Source organism: Capra hircus, chromosome 20 (genome assembly GCF_001704415.2).
Source record: "Capra hircus breed San Clemente chromosome 20, ASM170441v1, whole genome shotgun sequence".
NCBI classification, from domain to species: Eukaryota; Metazoa; Chordata; class Mammalia; order Artiodactyla; family Bovidae; genus Capra; species Capra hircus.
The window spans coordinates 57185087-57199671 of NC_030827.1; the positions used below are offsets into that span (position 1 = coordinate 57185087).

Consider the following 14585-nt stretch of genomic DNA (forward strand, 5'->3'; position numbering starts at 1 on the left):
TAAGAAGTCTGCTCATTTCATATCCCTCCCCCAACCTTGATATATATATGGAAGAATTTATTCTGGCACTATATAAATGTTTGTATGTTATACATTTTACATATTTAGAGGATATATTCATTTAGGAAGACATTTAATCTTTCTAAATATGTTTATATATTTCATACACACATAGTGAATATATAATACACACACATGCACACACACATGTATTTTATGTATATATATATATATATATAGAGAGAGAGAGAGAGAGAGAGAGACAGAGACAGAGATAGAGTTTACCTCCAAAATGCACAATTCTTTACCTGTGAAATAAATGAATTGGTCTAGATAATTTCTAAGTCACTTCCAGCTTTAATTATAGCTCTAAAGACTTAAACAAAAATTCTATCCTTGTGTGCTTTTTCACTTTTTGTATCTTGGGAATTTTCATTCAAACACTTGTCTTTTCAAAGAACTGCCGGTAATAACATATAGAACTTCTGACACAGGACATCTCTGCTGTGTATTTGTAGTTTTCTCATTGATAGATCTTTTTCTATGTTTTCTTTTAAATTTACTTCTCTGTGACCTAACACTGAAGATGTCCTACACAGGTCACCACTTTTCTCCTGGAGCATCTTTGAATTACTGTCTGCCCCTCCCTCAGCCCCATACACTTATAGACACACCTTGTCTGCCTCTTGAAGTACCAAACCTTTTGTGACTGAGTGCAACTGCCACCCCCTCTAAGAACAGTTGGGCTTCCAATGGCACCCCACTACAGCACTCTTGCCTGGAAAATCCCATGGACGGAGGAGCCTGGTGGGCTGAAGTCCCTGGGGTTGCTGAGGGTTGGACACGACTGAGCGACTCCACTTTCACTTTTCACTTTCATGCATTGGAGAAGGAAATGGCAACCCACTCCAGTGTTCTTGCCTGGAGAATCCCAGGGATGGGGGAGCCTGGTGAGCTGCCGTCTATGGGGTCGCACAGAGTCGTACATGACTGAAGCGACTTAGCAGCGGCAGCATAGCTCAGTTGGTGAAGAATCTGCCTGCAATGCAGGAGACCCCAGTTTGATTCCTGGGTCCGGAAAATCTACTGGAGAAGGGATAGCCTACCCACTCCTATATTCTTGGGCTTCCCTTGGGGCTCAGCTGGTAAAGAATCCTCCTGCAATGTGGGAGACCTGGGTTCGGTTCCTGGGTTGGGAAGATCCCCTAGAGAAGGGAAAGGCTACCTTTTCACAGAATACCACTCCAGTATTCTGGCTTGGAGAATTCCATGGATTGTACAGTCCATGGGGTCGCAAAGAGTCTGACATGACTGAGCGACTTTCACTTCACTAAGAATAGTTCCTTTCTGTCTTTGAGATAAAATGAATTCCTTCCTTTTTGAAATCCTGACCCTTCCTTACACAGGCAAGTGTGAATTTATCTTTCCCTATTGCTTGATTGTATTATTTTTCTCACTTTTGCATCTCTCTCTATACCCCCATATCCTTTGTCATGTGATTCCGCAGTCTTCCTAGGTAGAGTGTATTTCTTCAGTCCAGTGATGTGGGCTTTGGCCATGTGATATGCTTTGGCTAGCGAATCTTAGGGGATGTGATTTGCCCAAAGCCATTTGTGTGGTTGGGCTTTCCCACCTGTTTCTATCATCACCATGGCAAGAACATCCTCATTTGGTCCACCGACCTTAGGATGACGAGAAGCCCATTACCTCATCAGATGAGCAGACAGAAGCGGCCCCAACCTGCAGCTTAGAGCCAAGCTCAACCAGACTGGGCTGGAGTCAAGAAGTGCCCAAATGAACCACAGATGTGTGAGCTGGAATACTGAGGTTTGGGGTGATTTGTAATATAGCACCCCCATGGCAACAGATGATGGATACAACTTTTACTACACTATACACCCCTGTGAGAAAAGGATTGAATCCTCTTTTTCTTTGTCTCCTGGCAGTGCCTGACATGGTTTATGGTACATACTGCTGCTGTGTGTGCTTGGTCATGCCAGCTCTTTTGAGACCTCATGGACTGTAGCCCTCCAGGCTCCTCTGTCCATGGGATTATTTTCCAGGCAAGAATACTAGAGTGGGTTGCCGTACCTTCCTCCAGGCCATCTTCCGGACCCCCTCAGGGATCGAACCTGAGCCTCCTGCATTGGCAAACAGATTCTTTACCACTACGATACCAGGGAAGCCTTATGGTACATAGTAGGTGCACACTAATGTCTTGGATTTGAATGGAAGCATTTATATATGTAAAAAGGTTAATATCTAGCTTGGCATGTACTTTTCTACCCCAGCTGGTATACATACTGCATTTTAAATCATTCGTAAGGCAAAAAAAATATGCACTTCTCTCTTTTGTAATCAGCTAAAATAAATAGTACATCTTTAAGGAAAACCTTAAGTGTAAACCAATTAAGGGTTTGAAAACTGCCATCCAAGATACCACAGTACTAACCATTATTACATGAACTCCTAGAATTGCCTCTAAAGTTACCATTTTTCTTAGGAGGTTGAGCAACTTCTTTTGGATCAGGGACGAGGGACAATCTTAGGTTTTCAGCTCTGACATTTTAGCAGCTGTGAAGGCTCTGAAATCTCTCTCCTGCCTGCCTCTGGTCTGTTCATCTTAAAAGAGAAAGACGCTTAACGGTTCTGCGGAGACCTGTGTAGTTTGATTTGGGCCCTGGAGGAACGGACTCTTCTTATGGTGGGGCTGGAGGTGGATTCCTAAAACCTGCGTCTATAATGGATTCACTTTTCATCTTTCTTTTATACTCCCAGCACTGGATCACAGGAATATATCAGAATTGTCTAGCACTGCTGTGCATTTAGGAAGGCTCTTAGTTTTTTTTTTTTTTTTTCTTTCTTTTTTTTTTGCCAAAAATCATGTCTTGGTATTAACGGAGTCCACACTCATAAAGAGATGGCAGTCTGGCAGCCCTGTGGGAAACAGTCTGCCCTGGGAGACTCAGGAGCACAGTAATGGCTCTCCCCTCCAGGTCTTAGCAGCAGGGCCGAGCAGGGGAGTCTAGATTTCAGCCAGGAGAGCTGGATGTCTCCTTTTGCCAGAGCACGCACCAGGATTCTCTTTGAGTTCTTTGTGCTTATTCTAGTGCGTGCCTAGTCGCTTCAATCATGTCCGTCTCTTGCGATCCCATGGACTATGGCCCACCAGGCTCCTCTGACCATGGGATTCTCCAGGCAAGAGTACTGGAGAGGGTTGCCATGCCCTCCTCCAGGGGATCTTCCTGACCCAGGGATTGAACTCATGTCTCCTGCATTGCAGGCGGATTCTTTACCACTAAGCCACCAGGGAAGCTTATTCTACAGTAGGTCAAAAGTCCTCCGAGAATTTCTGAAAGGATACAGTCTATTGTAATTGAATAAACTGCACTCGATAATTAGAAAAAAGATGAAGAATGATGAGTAATGCTATGGTCTAAATGTTGCTAGCTGTCTCACGTTCATATACTGAGTGAATGTTAACTCCTGAAGTGATGGTAGGATGGAGGGTGGGGCCTTTGGGAAGTGATTAGGTCTTGAGAGTTGAACCTTCATGAACCGGCTCAGGGCCCTCATAAAACAGGCCCCAGGAATGGGCTCTCACTTCCGCCCTGTGAGGTGACAGTGAGGAGGCAGACTTATGAGGAAGTGGGCCGCCAGACATACTCAATCTGCCAGCATCTTGATCTGGGACTTCTAGAACTGTGAGAAATACATTTTTCTTCTTTATAAGCCACACAGTCTGCGGTATTTTTCTATAGACAAATAACAACTAGAGATGTTCATGCCCAGATGTTGTCAAAAGTATCTTTTCTTGATACTTTATGTCTCTCTCTCTATATATATATAGGGAAATATAAATATATAAATATTTTTCACTGAACACATGCTCACATACACACATAAACACACATTTTTAATTTGGAAATAAATGTTATTATGGATAAAATACACATAGTTGCCACAGAGTTTCTCTTCCCCTTTGGGACTCAGAGCCATCTATTGCCACAAGGTATGATGTATAATAACAAGAAGTAGTTTTTCCTTACAGAATGATCAAGAGTCCCAGAGTATAAATGCACGTGTGTCAGGAAAAGAGAGTATGGCTTCAGATTCGAAACGAGGACCATGTCTGCGGCCAAGTCGTGTACTGCATATGCACACAGTCCGGCAGGAGGACCTAGTGCTCTCTTTGCACGCAATTTTTTTCTCCTGTGTCATTTTCAGAGGACTGCCAGCTAAATGGACAATGGCAAGAGCTTCTGTTTTTTCTGATACAGATTAGAAACAAGGATGCTGATCCTTGGACATACACTCGAGAGGAAATGATCAAAGATAAATATTAAGATGATGGAAGAAGTTTGGAACCCTTCTCCTGTCCTTATATGACACTGCAAGACAAACAGAAGCAAAAAGAAAGCTGACTTTATTTGAACTCAGAATATAAATTCAGACTATTTTGTAGGAATGAACATATTTTCATATCTGAATACCTACTCCAAGTGAATTTCTACCTATCTGATGTCTTGAGGGCAAAATCGACCCACTTATCTTAGCAGTAAGATGGTCCCAATGGGCGACAACACAGAATAACTGAGAGGATATTATCACCACTTTTAATACACTGTATATTTCATATGCATTTATATAAATTAGCCATTACATCTTTCTTTACTGCGCCCCTAGGCAAATGGTGAGATGCATGGATAATATATGGAAGAACTCTTCCCTGAGATGCATTATTTTGAGTAGCAAAAGTAGCCCTTGCAAAAACTGCTTGTGCTCAATTGCTACATTGTCTCCGATTCTTTGCCACCCCATGGACTATAGCCTCCCAGGCTCCTCTGTTCCTGGGATGTTCCAGGCCAGAATACTGGAGTGGGATGCCATATCCTTCTCCAGGGGATCGTCTCAACCCAGGGATCAAACCTGCGTCTCCTGCATTGGCAGACAGATTCTTTACCACTAAGCCACCAGGGAAGCCCTTGCAAAAAGTACTAAGTGAAATATACATTTCCAAAAGCTTCTGTCAAGAGTCAAATCTACGATAACTGGAAATGGGCATCATGATGAAATGGCACAGAGTAGCTTGTTTGGAGCCTCCCTTCCCTGTTGCTTCTATGGTATCCACATTGCCATGAGATGCAGGTATCACCCACACAGTGTTCTTGGCGAGAATCACTGCAAACCGGCGTATGCAACAACCACTTGTATCAATTATTTGCAGATCAAATGTCCCCTGAAATACCAGGACAAGGAATGCTCACACTCTTAGGAGATAAATACATCTTCATAACATCTGAAAAATTTCCAGAATGTAAAAAGTAGGTGGCTTTTTAAATTTACCAAATGGCTATTTATTCTGCTGACATTCTTTGAGCAAACTTTTTTCCATAATAAGTACACGAATTGATAGGGAACTCAGTTAAAGGTATACTCAATGAATTACTTCATGGTAGGTAGGATGGATGGGTGAATGGAAGAAAGAATGGACAAACAGACAAAGGTACAGAATGAAAACATTATAAAATCTGCAGAAAGGCATGTTTGGTTACATATAAATATGGAAATGGAAAAGAGGTCATCAATTATGAATATGTAAGACTCTAAGAAAGACAGAGGTGAGCACATGCAAATGTCATGAAAGCAGAATGGGGTAATTTATGGAGAAATGAGCAAACCATTTATTTGCAATAAGACATGTATTTTGTGACCTATCTGGTTTTCCTAATGATATCGAGAAGCTGGAAATATCCCCCAAATTTATATATAACACAAAAACGCCCACCACGGATGTCTGCAGGAAAATATACAGAATAAACTGCAAGGCATACATAGCGATAGACATTGGGTATTCAAATGCAGTAGTCTGGGCTGCTGCAGATTCTTGGATTACAGATTTATAGGCAGGAAAGAAAGTGACGATTCATTTACTCATTGGATCATTTAACATACATGGTTACTACTGTCTGAGTGCCCAGTGGGGTCTGGAAGGGAGGAGTTTTTACATTTGACTAAATTATAAAGTGGGCTTTCCAGGTGGCACTAGTGGTAAAGAATCAGCCTGCCAATGTAGGAGACATTAAGAGACATGTGTTCCATCCCTGGATGGGGAAGATCCCCTGGAGGAGGACATGGATCCCCACTCAAGTATTCTTGTCTGGAGAATCCCATGGACAGAGGAGCCTGGCAGGCTCCATAGGGTCCATAAGATTGAACAGAGTCAGACCCGAATGAAGTGACTTAGCACAGAGACATGCAGATTATAAAGGAAATGTTCCTGACCCACTGCCTTTCTGCACCATAGCCCCATTCAAGTATTTCCACAGCAAAGACCCTGTCCTTTTCCAAAAGCCTGTAGCCTTTAGGGAGAGAGAAAAAAAGACTCTCTGTTGAGAATGTGTCTGCATCACACAAAATCCAGGCTGGAAAAGGAGAGCAAAGTAGGTCCAAGTCTGAAAGAAATTTCAGTTTTCAGAAGTCTAAGGTAAGGACAACGAAAATATAAAATCTCCCAGTAATTTGAATGAAAGAATATTTAACTTGAATTAAAGAATATGTTTAGCAAAACCTTTTGAATTTTCTCAAAATGAGGCTAATTTTCACTTCCTACAATGGAGATATTATGTCAAATAAATGTAATTATATTTTTTAATACTGATATTTTCATTTGTTGTCTAAAATGAGAGACAGTGAATTCTTTGAAGTTTAAGAACTTGTTGCTCCATTATTAATTTAAAATATTTCCAAATATGTGATATATGTGTGAACGATATGTTTTATGCTCTTAAATATGTAAAGAACACCCCAAAGTATAGCAGTCTTTTTCTGAGGGGAAAAAAACCCTATGTACTTTCCTATTCATGGCTGCAAATGTCCTGGAAATTCTGCCTCTTTGGTAATTATAACACAGTATCAAAAATATTCAAGGCATCTCATGCACACATGCTTATTAGACACATTTTCTTCTAACGAGATAGTTGCTTGTTCTGTACAAGTTTTTATTTTCAAACCACTGCTGTTTACACTCTAGGAAGTCATATTTACATTACATTGGCCTTTCAAAGTCAAAATTTACAAAGCTACTCTGCATTTTCCCCCTGTGATTACCAAAACTTTTGTGCAAGATGCTTTCCATTATAAGTTGTCTTTCTGCTCCAGAATTCTTGCCATAAAAAGCAAAGTTTCTTTTCTTAGCTTAAACTCAAGCTTAAAAAAATAGATCCATAAAACCTAGCTTGTGAAAAAAAAAATACAATCTAAGGGATCTTTTTCTTCTTGTTTGATTTCAAAATATTTTCTTTTAATGTGGTTCACATCATATCCACACCCTAAAATTTATTTAAGGTATTGGTTGCTATGAGGCGGAAATTTATACAGACCAGGTTAACCTTGCATTTTACCTGGAAGAAGTTACCTTTAGGACTCAAGAGTTCTTGCCTGGAGGTCATCCAGAAGGCGGCACCCTCGAGCGGGTGTGCCTGCTAAGTCACTCACTCATGTCCAACTCTCGTGACCCCCATGCACTGTGGCCCGCCAGGCTCCTCTGTCCATGGGATTCTCTAGGCAAGAATACTGGAGTGGGTTGCCATGCCCTCCTCTAGGGGATCTCCCCCACCCAGAGATCGAACCCGTGTCTCCTGCATTGGCAGGCAGGTTCTTCACCACTAGCGCCACCTGGGAAGCCCCATGGCACCCTCAAGATCAGATTAAAGCTAGGGCTTTCTTTTCTTTTTTTTTTTTTAATGGTACAGATGAACTTGTTTGCAGAGCAGGAATAGAGATGCAGATGTAGGGAATGGACACGTAGGTGCAGGGTGTAGGGGGAGGAATTGAGAGGTTGGAATTGATGTACGTGCACTGGTGTGTGTAAAATAGACAGCTAGTGCGGTCTTGCTGTACCTGCTGTATAGCACAGGGAACTCAGCCCAGTGCTCCGTGATAACCTAGATGGATAGGGTGGGTGGGGTGGGGTGGGGGTCCAAGGGGAGGGGATATGTGTATACATATAACTGACTTACTTGGTTGTACAGCAGAAACTAACACAGCATTATAGAGCAAATATACCCCAATTTGAAATAAAATGTAAGAAGAATAAAAGGGTAAGATTTCTGTCCAAGAACAAAACTCTGCTTTGTCGGTCACCTGGATTAGTCCTCTTAAGGGCAGAGCTTGGTGACTGGTCCCTGAAATCTTGACAAGGATGTCGAGAGTCCTCTCATATCAGAAGATGGAGTCTAGTCCAATGCCTGGTTTTATTTTTATGCCTAAAATAGATTCTAAAAAATTCTAAAGACCAGTTCTTCAATTTATCCAGTTTTTGACTCGCACTGATTTGAATATGGATTCTGTTTTGTCCTTTAGTTCTTCTAAAAGGGAAGAGTCACACAGCTAAAGAAGCCTTTAACCCACATTGCTCTAAAAGACATAAATATAATGGACGAGATATACAGAAGCACAAGCTGGAATCAGGATTGCCGGGAGAAATATCAATGACCTCAGATATGCAGACGACACCACCCTTATGGCAGAAAGTGAAGAGGAACTAAAGAGCCTCTTGATGAAAGTGAGAGAGGAGAGTGAAAAAGTTGGCTTAAAGCTCAACATTCAGAAAACTAAGATCATGGCATCTGATCCCATCACTTCATGGCAAATAGATGGAGAAACAGTGGAAACAGTGGCTGACTTTATTTTTGGGGGCTCCAAAATGACTGCAAATGGTGATTGCAGCCATGAAATTAAAAGACGCTTACTCCTTGGAAGGAAAGTTATGACCAACCTAGACAGCATATTCAAAAGCAGAGACATTATTTTGCCAGCAAAGTCCGTCTAGTCGAGGCTATGGTTTTTCCAGTGGTCATGTATGGATGTGAGAGTTGGACTGTGAAGAAAGCTGAGCGCCGAAGAATTGATGCTTTTGAACTGTGGTGTAGAAGAAGACTCTTGAGAATCCCTTGGACTGCAAGGAGATCCAACCAGTCCATTCTAAAGGGATCAATCCTGGGTGTTCATTGGAAGGAATGATGCTAAAGCTGAAACTCCAATACTTTGGCCACTTGATGTGAAGAGCTGAGTCATCTGAAAAGACCCTGATGCTGGGAAAGATTGAGGGCAGGAGGAGAAGGGGACGACAGAGGATGAGATAGTTGGATGGCATCACTGACTCAATGGACATGAGTTTGGGTGAACTATGAGAGTTGATGATGGACAGGGAGGCCTGGCCTACTGCTGTTCATGGCATCGCAAAGAGTCCGACACAACTGAGCGACTGAACTGAACTGAACTGATGTACAGAATTGCCTCTCAGGAATCTATAGAGCAGGTTGATTTCACTTTCAATGCTGAATATCTAGAAAGGATCTTTCAGATAATTTATGCCCAATGAAACATCAAGTGACCTTAGAAACTATGTCAGAGTCCTGGATTGTAATTCACAGCCTCCTTCTGGTTTTATTTTGTGTTGAAACAATGACTTCTTAGTACTTTTTAGAAGTCTGCAAAATGGCAAAGGGGGATGACCTTATACTAGTTATTCTTTAATGGAAATTAGGATGGTTCACCCTGAAAGAAAGTACCACTGTTAGATACTATCCTTTCAAAAGGTGAGGCTGTATCCTCCTTATGGTAAAGCATGTTTTTAGAACCTCTTTAAATGTTTGTTAATCTTCTTTTTTTAATGAAAGATTCAGATTGAAAGTCTTTGACAGGCAGCATTATTTAGCTAGCATTTAATAACATTGTAATGTTTTTAAACATTAAATTTACATTTAAATGTTTAAACAATAAACATTTAAACTGTTCATTGTAATTTATTTTTATTTAAAAATCATTTAATTTTGACAAGTGATACTGGTCTTTCCAGGAAGGTAATGTAGTATTTGGCTTTTAAATAATTTAAATTTACTTTTAAAAATATTAAGTGAATAGTAGTACAGATGATGAGGAGATATGGCAAAAACCATGAAGGCATTTGTAAATGTCTCAAGTTTAGGAAATGCTGTTATGGCGGAAAGAACACTGAACTTGGATGAACTTGGATTCCTGCCTCTGCTCTATATGTGCAGTTCCATCGTCTGAGACAAGTGGCTGCAACTCCAGGGGCCACCGGCCTCCTCTTGCTGAAACTAGAAATAATTCCACCCACTTTACAGAGTAGTTAGATGGAGTTGATGAAAGGTGATATTGTTATCAGTAGAAGCATTGGACAAAAATGATACAGTCTCTACTGAGGACTTCCTGGGGAGACATTCTGGGCCCTCCAGCTGTGGGAGCTATGTTTTGAGGACTGTATGCTTCTGAATTTCCTGGTATATTCCCATCTTCACAAATTCCTTATTGTTGCTGCCATAAACTTTTGAAATGTCTTTCACATCAGCGGGGTGAGGGGGCGGGGATGTGAATGTAGCCTTATTTGGAAATGGAGACTTTGAAGATGTAATTAAGATGCCATCATACTCAGTTAGAGTGATTCCTAATCCTATATAACTGGTGCCCTTGTAAGAAAAGAAACAGACTTGGAGAGAGAAGACCGAGAAAGACGCAGAGCTAAGAGGGCCACACAAAGACAGAGGCAGAGACTGGAGGTTACGCTGCCATAAACCAAGGAACGTCTGGGGCCCCGAGCAGCTGAAAGAGACAAGAAAGAAGCATTCTCCATGACCCTGCAGCACCCTGATTTGGACTTGTGATCTCCAGAACTGTGACACCACAGATTCTGTTATGTTACCTGGTTTGTCTACTTTGGAAAGGCAGCCTCCCAGGAGCCAGCATACTTCTTGCCAGTCACTTTTTGACTGAATGATTACCGTGTGCCAGGCATTGTATCAGGCACTACCCAGGTAACAAGGTCAAACATTGTTAGAGGGTGTGAGAGACCCTTTTCCCCAAATTCACATCTCAGAGCACGTGTCTCCTGGCCCAGAAGTCCTTCGCCCCCAGACTAACTGGTTGATTCCCAGTCACTGCTCAGATTCCCTATAGGATGTCAGTTTCTCTATCAATCCTTTCCAGATCCACCCAGGTTGAATTATTTAACCACCTTTGCTGTTTCCACGGAAGTATAATCTATCTATACCATAGCCTTTTCACACAGTATCTCTGCATCCACTGGACTGCAAGTACCTTGGAGTATTTCCTGCGTCTCTAAGTCAGTCCAGGCTTTCACCTGGATTCGGCCACCAAGAAACTATTTACCTAAGGGAATATTCTTCACTTGGCCCTATAACAAATCCCTTTCAGTTTTCTTTTGGTTGGGGCTGGAATTATTTACAGGAATTGCAGATCTTCCTTCTTAAGAAGGAATTTTTGTTGTTTAGTCACTAAATTGAGTCTAACTCTTGCGACCTCATGGACTGTAGTTCACCAGTTTCCTCTGTCTATGGGATTTCCCAGGCAAGAATACTGGAGTGGGTCGCCATTTCCTTCTCCAGGGGATCTTCCTGACTCAGGGACAGAACCCGGGTCTCCTACATTGGCATTAGATTCTTTACCACTGAGCCACAGGGAAAAGCCCTATGTAGGGATTCTGTCCCCATAAATCCATCGTAAGTTGAAAATATCTTTAAGTTGAAAGTGCATCTAATTCACCTACTGAACTTAGCCGAGCTTTCCTTAAACATGCTGAAAACACTAACATGAGAATACAGCTGGGCACCTTCATCTAACAAAGCCTAATGTGTAATAAAGCGTTGAGTATCTCATGTAATGTACTGAACACTGTACTGAAAGTGAAACGCAGGCTAGTAGTCTGGGCAGTGTTTACCCTCACGATCCTGTGGTTGACTGGCAGCTGAAGTTCATAGCTGCTGCCAGCATCATGAGGGAGCATGGCACTGCATCACGCCAGCCTCAGAGAAGTCAAAATTCAAAACTGCGGATGGCTCTGACACCCTTGTGACGCTGGAATATTAAGTCGGGGACTGCCTGTACTTGGAGCAACCAGATGTTTCTGACTGAACAAGTTGGAACATCTTTGTGCTTTATCATCATTTCATTTTTAGGTCTTTATTCTTTGGCCCTCCACTTAATTTAGGCTGAGGCAGCACACACACTTAGTTTAATAATATTAGTCTACTTGGGAGATATTTAAAAGGACTCATGCACACACAAAAACAATCTGTTACCCAGGCCACGTCACCTGAAGTATCTCAGAGCCAAATTCTTAGTGCTTTGTTTGTGGTACCTGCTGTGTGGATGAGTCACACCGCTGCTCACTTCTAATAATAATGAAACATGAAAACTCACAATAAGTGGGAAAAAAAAACACAACATTACTACATTGGCTAACAATTTTGAAACATATTCTGTTTAACTTTAGTTACTTAGGAGGTTACAGGAACTTTCGTGAACCTGTGTTTCTTCCCCCAGACTGATTCACACGTCAGTTGTAATAATTGGAACTGGCTTTTCATTGACAGTATGGGAGAGATAGTAATATTTATCTGCTGTTTTCCAGAAAGCTCATGGATAGCTCTGCAAAGCTGGGGCAATGTGCCAGCTCTTGTCTTGACAAGAGAAGAAAACACATGTGTTTCCATGAAAAGGTCTGCAATCCATGATTTCTGACTTCAACTTACATGTTATATGGCTGCCTTAATTGTCAGATAATGCTTTTGCCTTATTTCTCCATGAATAGTTATGAAACTCCAGCATTTGCCTCTTTGAAAATACAGTAGATGGTACAGTATTGAATTTAGATTCTGGTAAAGAGAAACATAAATTTTCAGTTCACAGCAGAAAATAGGCCCCACAGGGAGCGATAGTGGAGCTCACAAATTCAACTCTCAAGTGAGAAAAAAGAGAAATTGCCAATAAACTTACGAACATGTAAAATACCAATAATTAATTAGAATGTTTCCAAAGCAAAGCAAATCCCCGGAATTTTCTTAACTATTTGAAAATACTATCCACATTATTTAAATTCTTTACAACTTCTTTTAATTAAGAATATATAGTGTTTATTATATAAGACACTGTTAGAAGTGCTATATAAATATTGACTAATATACACAATCTCCTTATTTCTTTAAAATGCTTGGGAAAACCAATGACCCAATAATATAGAGAAACATTTTATTTTCTCTATATTATCAGATAGAGAATGGAACAGTAAAGGAACTGAGTACACTTAAGTATTGCTTTCTTTACAAACTGAGGGTCTCTTTGCAGCCTGCTGAGTGGATGGATGCCTTAAAGTGACCTAGGGTACATCTTATGGTGAGTTTCTGCTATAGTCCAAGTTCATAATCTCTGCTTGAGAGACCCTTACAGGTAGGGATTTTCCAAGGAATAAACCCCAATACTCTGTAGCACAAAGACTGGCTTTTCAATGAATCCCTGGGTTTGGAGGGGTGGGACTTTACATGGCCTAATTCTGGACCACATTATTAATACATACTTAGTTTAGGAATCTGCATTTTAAAGGGAAATTTAATAATAAGCATAAGGAAATTCAGCTGCAGAGTAGAATCTAAGCTAACTGAATACTTCCACACAAACTGTGGGTTTTTGTTTTTTGTTTTTTTTTTTCTGTAGAATTAAAACTTTTTGTCAACTTTCCAATTACCTGTATCCCAACCAGAAATTCATAATTTCTGGATCATATTTCTCTTTAGAAAGATATCTAGAAGTGTATACTTATTGGATATATCTTAGCAGCACCTGGGAGAAGAATGAAAATGTAAATCTAAACGTACTTTCCTAATTATAACACGTGGCATTAATCAGTGCTAAAAGCTCCTGCTTAATCCTGAGATCATTAACAAAGATGCTTGGGGTCAGGGTCGGGAACCAGGAGGGGAAGAAGTTATGCATTTGATTCATTGGACATGATCTCTATTTAAAACAGCTTTGTTGGAACACATGTGCTTTCAGTTCTCTTTTCACCAAAATTCAAGACTTATACTTAGTAATAAAGTGACCAAAACGAAGGATTCTGACCCATCATTTATATGGATATGTCATACATGAGAATGTTCCATATTCTGTATCCTGATTTCCCCAGGAGGCCATGGTGTGACCTTCAGACATGGGTCAGAGTGTGGTGGGGGGCACTTGAGTGGACTGGGAGGTAACTCAGGATTTACCCTCTTCATCCTAACCTCTGCATTTTCCCTTTGTCTCCCCTGATCCAAACTCAGATATGCACATGGCTCTCATGGGTGGACCACTTTGGTTACTTTTATGACTTTAGATCTGAACTTAAAATACTTTATTTTTACCAGCAAATGTTACCCTTTGACATTATTCCAGGCTGGTGGCTTGGATTTTCCTCAAGATTTTTATTTTTGTCCTGACATTTATTTGTTTGGTTTTAAAATCTCTCTCTACTAAATTAATAAGAGCAAAGATTAGCAAGGATGATAAAAACATTTTCAGATTTGTTCTGCAGAGAAGGAGCAGATAGAAACCTTGACGTAGGAATTGTTTTGGTCATTCAATACGAATGACCTTTAAAAAAATTCCTTATTCTGGGCCAGATGATATGCAGGTTGGCCTCTGAGCATTGTTAGTTCTTTTCGGTTAAGAAGAAGACCACATTTCTTTCAAGTTCAAAAAGGAAAAATAAGTTGAAAATAGCAACTTAA

General features: G+C 40.8%; 1 protein-coding gene across 1 annotated transcript in view; it reads right to left on the reverse strand.

Annotated features, from left to right (window-relative positions):
- Nucleotides 1-14585, reverse strand: part of FBXL7 (F-box and leucine rich repeat protein 7) — a 453273-nt gene that overhangs the window by 14472 nt on the left and 424216 nt on the right. The gene's annotated exons all lie outside the window — the stretch shown is intronic.